At 38.9% G+C, this 9,422-nt stretch overlaps 1 pseudogene; it reads left to right on the top strand.

Annotated features, from left to right (window-relative positions):
- Nucleotides 1-3,025: 3,025 nt before the first annotated feature.
- LOC137219792 (centromere protein K-like) lies at nt 3,026-8,691 on the top strand (annotated as a pseudogene).
- The last annotated feature ends 731 nt before the right edge of the window (nt 8,692-9,422 follow it).

The following is a 9,422-nucleotide window of genomic DNA, read 5'->3' as shown; positions in this document are numbered from 1 at the left end:
ATGGTTGATGATTGCAGAACAAGGTGACACACAATGCCACTGAGCTGTACATTTAAATGGTAAATTTTATTTAACATGAATTTTACCACAATAAAAAATAATAGTGCCTAGCATTATGATGAGTAAGCAAATTATTAGATTCATGAAAAGCAAGACCAGATGCAAATTTTTTAAAAACAAAAAAAGTCAGTATTATACCTTTAGAGGGAAATTGTTTTGGTTCTATCAATTGCTTTATAAGTTATTGGTAAAATATATTTAATTAACATTTGTATCAACAATAAATTCTGTTGATAATTTAAAATAAGTAAAATATTTCTTTGGTCCCCACTACCCTGGCCCCAACCATCATTAGTCCGTTGGTCCAAAGGTGCACTATGATCAAAATCCGTCTCCCCTCCACTGAGACTCTGATTCCCAACACCTTCACATTTCAGCACCACCCTTCTTACCAGATATCAGGAATCTGGGTTCCCTGAAAGTTTATAAGACACCAATCTTGGCCTCCCAGATCTTGATGCCAAAGGGCATGTTAAGCTGTCCCTGATTCTTAAAGACAAGTTTTACACAAAATCATGGAATATAAGTAAGTGTATATTTCAGCAAGAGGTTCATTAATTACACAATTCAGAGGCCACTCATGGGAATCTTCAGTGGGAAGGAGCAGGAAGAGTGCAAAAAGGAGAAAGAATATAAGCCACACAATTTATAATACTTCTCTGCCATAGTCCCAAAGAGTGAACACCCAGAGTTCACTTTTCTCAAAAGCAGGAAGAGCTTTCTAATACCTAACCTTATTTGAGGGCAACTTTTCAGATACCGTTGCACTGAAAGCTCTCCTGTTTAGAACCTCCCTTAATTGTGTTTACTCCAAATAGGCCACGCATGCTAGAAATGACATGTTTAGAGCAAAGCGATCTCCAATCTAGAGGACTTGGCATGGATCATTCTCCTTGGGATCCTTCAATGTCTCCTCTCCCTTCCCTACCCTGTTCCAAAAATGCTTTCCACTTCACAAACAAGACAAGAAATGTTACCAAGGCTGTTGCCCAAGAATCACACCCCTGCCACTCTCTCAAATGGAAACCAATTACACTTAATCTAAGTTTCAGGAGGAAGCTGCATAGACAAAAAAAGACAAGAACTGGTTGGAACCAACTAGGCCCAAGATAGCAGAAGATTCAACCTCCAGTAGACCTTGAGCCTCATTATACACTCACAGTAACACATTAGCTAAATGACACACCCACCAGCGCCAGAACAGCTGATGATTGCCACAACAACCAGAAAATTCCACACAAGGACTAAAAAGGAGAGTTGCATCAGTTTTGGGTCCAAACCACTCATCTGTCTCAGATAACTCATGAATATCCCTCCCACTCTTTCCAAAACCCTCCCTTTTATTTCGACTCTCCTATATATTTGGTGTCTCTGCCTGAATTGGGTTGAGAAGTTGAGTTGTGAACTAGGTTCCTGCTTCTCCATTCTTTGGCCACTGCTGTTCCAGTCTCAGCATCAGTTTCATTATTGACTGCATGGATCCGATCAGAAAAAGAACCTCCCTGGCTGAAACAAGGGGTCTCAGCCAGGCTAGGACCCCAGCATGGGTTCTGTTGACGAACCTGGTAACAGAAACACTCCCCATTCCTCCATGGTCCTTTCACATCCGAATTTCAGACTCTTGCCTCTGGCCTCTAACCTCTCTCCATCCTTGTCTCAGTTTGGACAGCATTACCTTCAGGAAGTCTCTCAGGAGGTTATCAGAGGCAGAGATGCCATAACATAATTCATATTCCATATGCCAGTATTTCTATCTAGATTTCAAATAAACCCACCTATTAAGTAAAATTTAACTTCCACCAAAATGGAAGCTCTAAAATGAAAGGGGTCTTGTATTCTTAACTTGTGATCCCCTACAACATATACATGAATAACTGATAGCCTGCCTTGACATGGGCATTCAACAAAATTAGTTTAATTCTGTAAACTACAGGTTAGTAATCCTTTTCTGTAAAGAGCTGTAAATATTTTAAGCCTTAAGAGATATAGGTCTCTGTAGCAACTACTCAACTTTGCTATTGTAGTGTGAAAGCAGCCATAGACAATCTGTAAACAAACTTGCACGACTGTATTCCAATAAAACTTTACTATGGACACTGAAATTTGAAGAAATAGTACTCTGATTTTTCTCAACTACTTAAAAATATAAAAACCAATTTTATTTCACAAGCCTTATACATACAAGGCAGAGGTCTGGATTTGACTACAGGTTGTACTTTGCTGACCCTCAGTATAAATGAATACAGTTTGAATCATTCCCAAATGTATCTCTATGATCCCATTCTTTCTGTTTCTCCAATTATCCTGTAGACTTATCCCTATCTCACCAGAGAACAACACTGATAAAAATCCTTCAATGAATGCCATGTTCCCTCTACTCTATGGGGCCCATATACATGTTAAATCCCAAACTTTTGCTCTCCCTTCTCTCTCCATATGTTTGTGAGGCAGGTCTTTTGCTTTTTGGCAATGCCTCTGATGTGTTCAGTTTCCTTGTCTGTGAACTTCCATCAAATCCCTCTATTTCCAAACCACAGGCTCACCCCTGAGCCCAACCCAATTAATGACTTTCCTAAGAATCTCTTCCTGATCACCCTCCACTAGGCTCCTAAACACCAGGCACTTAGCTCATTGTCCTCTTGTAGACAGCAAGTTGTCTGATTGTTTGCCCTGTCTCTTTTCCAAACTAGCTCACCACAAGAGTCATAGCTGTTTTGTCAACAATTCCACAAATGGGCTGACAAAGAGTAAACATTCAATCAACATTACGGAATCAATGACTCTCACCGCTGGGAGGCACAGTATAATTAACAAAGAAGACTGAAATAAGCTAGAAACCATTTAGTATATCTGGCATCATTGCTAGTATAAACAGGGGCTTAGTAGAGGAGGGCCAACAGGCAAAACTAAAAAACAGAAGCAGTGGCTCTGTGGTGGTAAGTGATGGGCTGAGGAGAGTACCATAATGGTTGCAACTTGCCACTGGGGCTGCCTGGCATTTCACAGGATATGGAGCCCCAGCCCTGAAGGAGAGACCCCTTACTGCTGGTAAGATAGGAAGGGGGCAAGGCACAACCTTTAAAAGAATGATAGCCATTGAGGACATGACATAAACTAGTTAGAACCAACTAGGTCAAAGATGGTGGATGATTGACTTCCACTAGACCTTGAGTCTCAGTATATGCTCATTGTAATATATCAGCTAAAGGACACACCCACAGGCACCAAGACAGTTCTGAGGCCAATGACTATAAAAGGCCAAAACGCAGGTGGTAGCCCAATTCCTAGAAATCCCCGCCCCCTTCCCCAAAATAGTTGGAATAATCCTCCCATTCATTAGCCTATGAAATTACCCACCCCTGTAAAAACTGACAACCCTGTATCCTAGTGCCTCTCCCCTTCTGAGATGGCCCACACTCTATGGAGTATCTATCTCCCTAAATAAACCTTCTTTCAACTTACTATGGCTCGCTCTTGAATTCTTTCCTGTGTGAAGCCAAGAACCCACACTCGGTAGCTATCCCAGGGACTTGGATGTGACCTGGGATGTTACCATTCTCTCTGGCCCCACTTTCTTTCCTGCAACACTTGGGAGCTGGATACCTGTGATACTGCAACTTAGAATAAGAAATATATATTTGGTCCCCCTTTCTGGCACAGAGTTCCTAAAACCCTTGGAATTTCTGGTGCTGAGATTGAAAAAGGTATCTTTTGTTATGTTAATACGGTGGCTTTGGAAGGTCGGGAAGGGTGAGGGCTGGCTTGGTTGCCAAGATAACCAATTGATAAGAGAGCTGGAACTTTCAGTCCCATCCCCAGACCTCTGAGGAGGGGAGAGGGGCTGAAATTAAAATCAATCTCCAGTGGCCAATGATTTAATCAACCATGCCTATATAATGAAGACTCCATAAAAAAACAAAAGGATGGGGTTTCTAAAACTTCCAGGTTTGTGAACTAGAACACTTCCATTCGCCACAGTGCTGGACCCAAACTCCATGGGGACAGAAGTTCCTTTGTTCAGGACCTTACTCTAGGTATCTGTTCCTATTGCTGCTGATTCCTAACTTTTAATATCCTTTGTAATAAACTGATAATCTAGTGAGTAAATTGGTTTTCTAAGTCTTGTGAGCCATTCTAGCAAATTAATTGAACCCAAGGAGGGGATCGTAGGAACCTCTGATTTTTAGCCAGTTGATCAGAGACACAGGTGACAACCTAAACTTGTGATTGATATCTGAAGCAGAAGGGGGCAGTTTTGTGGGACTGAGTCCTTAACCTGTGGAATCTGATGCTATCACTGGATAGATAATGTCAGAATTGAGTTGAATTGCAGAACACCTAGAGAATTGCTTGGTGGTGTGGGGGAAAACTTCCCATGTGCTGGAATTGGGAATTGCCCAAAGTCCAGCCAGGCCTCAAGTGCCACTCTTATCTAGCTCCTGCACCAATGACAGCTCCAAAAACCCACCTGTTAGGAGGGAAAGACAAAGTGGTAGGGAACTGAGGAAACTGATTAACTTGAGGGCTTCCCTTCAAGTACTCCTTTATTCTCTAGCACATTCTCTGAATAGAGTGATAAGGAAACTCATGCACAGATAGTATAAGGCAGGGGTCCCCAATCCCTGGGCTGTGGACTGGTACCGGTCCACGGCGTGTTAGGAACTGGGCCACACAGCAGGACAAGAGTGGCGGGTGAGCCAGCGAAGCTTCATGTGCTGCTCCCCATCTCTCACATTACCGCCTGAACCATCCTCCCCACCACCCTGGTCTGTGGAAAAACTTTCTTCCATGAAACCAGTCCCTGGTGCCAAAATGTTGGGGACCACTGGTTTAAGGGATTGCCCAAGGTCCTAAAACTTTTTAAATTATCATAAGGCTAAGAAAATTATAAGCGTGAGTCACTGAATCAGCAAGATACAGTGTACTACAGATGTGGAAGACACTAGAGATGCTGAAGAAGAACTTACCAAAGAAGGTGAAGAAATATGAAATGATGTGGAAGAATGTCAGAATAAAACATTGCTTGCTGGAACTGAGACATTCACTGATTCAAATGCTCAGTTATCATTAATTATGTCAGTGAAATGTTTAACCACCACTGGAATTAGTCAATGGCAGAAAGAAACTCCTAAATTAATCCCACTGAATGAAGATGTTCTGGTAACATTAGGAAAAGAAGAGTTCCAAAAATTAAGACATGATCTACAAATGGTACTGTCTAGAATGGTAATGTCAAAGAATGAAAAGATAAAGAAAAAATAGTGGCTGGATGAACAGCAACAGATACTGGAATCTCTTAAATATAGTAAACAATGAAACATCACATAGTGACATTTTTTTCTGAATTGAGAACCTTTAATAAGCTGAAAACAAAAATGCTTAATATAAAAGAACTAAGGGTGTGGAGAAAAGGGAACCCTCTCGCACTGTTGGTTGGAATGTAAATTGATAGAGCCACTACGGAGAACAGTATGGAGGTTCCTTAAAAAACTAAAAATAGAACTATCATATAACCCAGCAATCCCACTACTGGGCATATACCCTAAGAAAACCATAATTCAAAATGAGTCATGTATCACAATTTTCACTGCAGCACTATTTACAGTAGCCAGGACATGGAAGCAACCTAAGTGTCCATTGACAGATGAATGGGTAAAGAAGATGTGGCACATATATACAATGGAATATTACTCAGCCATAAAAAGAAACGAAATTGAGATATTTGTAGTGAGGAGGATGGACCTAGAGTCTGTCATACAGAGTGAAGTAAGTCAGAAAGAGAAAAAAGATACCGTATGCTAACACATACATATAGAATCTTTAAAAAAAAAAAAAGGTTCTGAACCTAGGGGCAGGACAGGAATAAAGATGCAGATGTAGAGAATGGACTTGAGGACACGGGGAGGGGGAACGGTAAGCTGGGATGAAGTGAGAGAGTAGCACTGACATATATACACTACCAAATGTAAAACAGATAGCTAGTGGGAAGCAGCCACATAGCACAGGGAGATCAGCTCAGTGCTTTGTGACCACTTAGAGGGGTGGGATAGGAAGGGTGGGAGGGAGACACAAGAGGGAGGGGATATGGGGATATATGTATATATATAGCTGATTCACTTTATTATACAGCTGAAACTAACACAACATTGTAAAGCAATTATACTTCAATAAAGATGTTTAAAAAAAGAATTTAAGGAGAAACTCTTGATTACCTTGGGTGAGTTTTGAGAAGACCATTTTCCTGTAACTGATAGAAAATTGAAAAAGAAAAACATTGTCTATTCTTGCCTCCTTTGTTGTAGATTAATTGAGCATAAGCACCTGGGTTTAGTTCTGGGCTTTCTATTCTGTTCCATTGACCTGTGTGTCTGTTTTTATGCCAGTACCATACCATTTTGATTACCGTAGCTTTGTGTATAGCCTGAAGTCAGGGAGCCTGATTCTTCCAAAAGTGTCCTTTCTCAAGATTGTTTTGGCTATTTGGGGCCTTTTGCATTTCCATATAAATTTTAAAATTATTTGTTCTAGTTCTGTGAAAAATATCCATGGCATTTTTTTTTTTTTTTTTTTTTTTTTGCGGTACATGGGCCTCTCACCGCTGTGCCCTCTCCCGTTGCGGAGCATAGGCTCTGGATGCTCAGGCTCAGCGGCCATGGCTCACAGGCCCAGCTGCTCCGCGGCATGTGGGATCTTCCTGGACAGGGACACAAACCCGTGTCCCCTGCATCAGCAGGCGGACTCTCAACCACTGCGCCACCAGGGAAGCCCCCATGGCATTTTAAAAAAAATAGTTATTAATTTATTTATTTGGCTATGCCAGGCCTTAGTTGCAGCAGGAAGACTCTTCACTGTGGCGTGCTGGATTCTTAGTTGTGGCATGCAGGATCATTTTAGTTGCAGCATGCAGGCCCTTAATTGTGGCATGTGGGATCTAGTTCCCTGACCAGGGATCTAACCTGGGCACCCTGCATTGAAAGCACGGAGTCTTAACTGCTGGACCACCAGGGAAGTCCCACCCATGGTATTTTGATAGAGATTTCATTGAATCTGTAGATTTCCTTGGGTAATATGGTCATTTTAACAATATTGATTCTTCCACTCCAATCACACAGTATATCTTTCCATCTGTTTGTGTTGTCTTCAATTTCTTTCATCAGTGTCTTATAGTTTTCCAAGTACAGGTATTTTGATCCCTTAGGTAGGCTTATTTTTAGGTATTTTATTCTTTTTGATGTGATGGTAAATGGGATTGCTTTCTTAATTTCTCCTTCTGATTAAAAAATGGGCAGAAGACCTGAATAGACATTTTTCCAAAGAGGACATACAGATGGCCAACAGGCAAGTGAAAAGATACTCAACATGGCTAATCATTAGGGAAATGCAAGTCAAAAGCACAATGAGGTATCACCTCATATCTGTCAGAATGGCTATCATCAAAAATAGCACAAATAAGGGAGTTCCCTGGTGGCCTAGTGGTTAGGATTTGGCACTTTCACTGCAGAGGTCTGGGTTCAATCCCTTGTTGGGGAACCATCCTGCATGCCGTGTGGTGCAGCCAAAATACAAAAAAAAAAAAAAAAAAAACCCACAAATAATAAATGTTAGCCAGGACTTGAAAAAGAGAACCCTCATACGATGCCAGTATGAATGTAAATTGGTACAGCCACTGTGAAAAACAGTTTGGAGGTGTCTCAAAAAAAACTAAAAATAGTGCTAACATATGTCCCAGCAATTCCACTCCAGGGTATATATCCATAAAAAACAAAAACACTAATTAAAAAAGATACATGCACCGCAATGTTCATAGCAGCATTACTTAAAACAGTCAAGATATAGAAGCAACCTAAGTGTCCATCAACAAATGAATGGATAAAGAGGCTGAGTAACATTCCATTTTATGTATATATGGAACATATATTTTGCTCCATATATACATGGACAAGAACAAAAATTTGCCATTTGCAGCAACATGGATAGACTTGGAAGGTATTATGGTAAGTGAAATTAGTCAGAGAAAGACAAATACTGTATGATATCACTTATATGTGGAACCTAAAAATACAATAAGTTATTGAATATAACAACAACAAAAAAAGCATCAGACTCACAGCTATAGAGAACAAACTAGTGATTACCAGTGGGGAGAATGAAGGGCAGAGGGGCAATATAGGGGTATCAGATTAAGAGGCACAAACTATTATTGATAAAATAAGCTACAAGGATATATTGCACAACACAGGGAATATAGCCAATATTTTATAACCATAAATAAGGCATAACATTTAAAAACTGTGAATCACTATATTGTACACCTGTAACATACAGCTTTATACAGCAAATAAACTTCAAAAATTTTTTTGAAAATAAATTAATTAAAAAGAAATTTTTAAATGATAACAAAAATATAGAGGAAAAAAGAAAAACATTAAAAAATCAACTGCATAACTGATAGCATTACATGAAATGTTAGAGATTCATATAAATAGATTTTTTGATGTCCCACATGATCCATATGTCAAAATTAGTGATTACTTTTGGCCACCTTATAATGAACTGCTATTACTTAAAGGAATTGCCTTGAGACATCTAGACGATTCAATCCAAATAAGATTAGAATTCTTCTATGAGTAAAAAGGTGGTCTTTTTTTCCCACACAGTACTTAAAGAATCCTTTTTGTTATTCAAAGATAACAGAAACACTGAAGACTACTTGAATGGAGAACATAAAATCAAAGCACTTAGTCCATCTTTCTTTTATTCTTAAAATGGCATATGCTGCAATCTTATTCGTTTTAATATAGTCCTCTTTCATTCAAGTCAGTGCTTTAGTGTTTTAAACTATGTGAACAAGAATGCAAGTAAAAAAAAAAAAAAAAATGCAAGTAAAAAATATTCTAGACCTAATCATTACAAAACATTTAATGTACCTTACTTCATGCAATACTCTTTAAAAATTCTTTGTTAATTTATGATATTGCTAATGCAATATTTTCCATTAAAATTTTATGAGTTTCTTTTACGTATTTTGATGTCCATTTGATGCTTAACTCATTCATTTAGGAATTATAATGGACAGACTGTTTTATTTGAAGATGGTTCTAAAATTAAAGTAGTATCTGATACAGAAGATAGCAAGATTTTAAAATATTTATCAAATCTGTTTCATGTATACTGCCTTAGTTTTAGATTTGTTTAAAAAAAGGAATATAAAATACTAATGGATAGAGTTAGCATGAAAACTAATGGATAAACTTATAAACTTTCATAAAACGAAAACTATTTTAATGTGTATTATATACCAAATGATATTATATATTAAACTACTCTTGATTCTGTTAATTATTACCAACAAAATTGTGTTC

This window comes from Pseudorca crassidens, chromosome 1, assembly GCF_039906515.1.
Source record: "Pseudorca crassidens isolate mPseCra1 chromosome 1, mPseCra1.hap1, whole genome shotgun sequence".
Classification (NCBI taxonomy): Eukaryota; Metazoa; Chordata; class Mammalia; order Artiodactyla; family Delphinidae; genus Pseudorca; species Pseudorca crassidens.
Note: the sequence above shows the minus strand (reverse complement) of the source record. Positions and strands in the feature narration are given on the sequence as shown.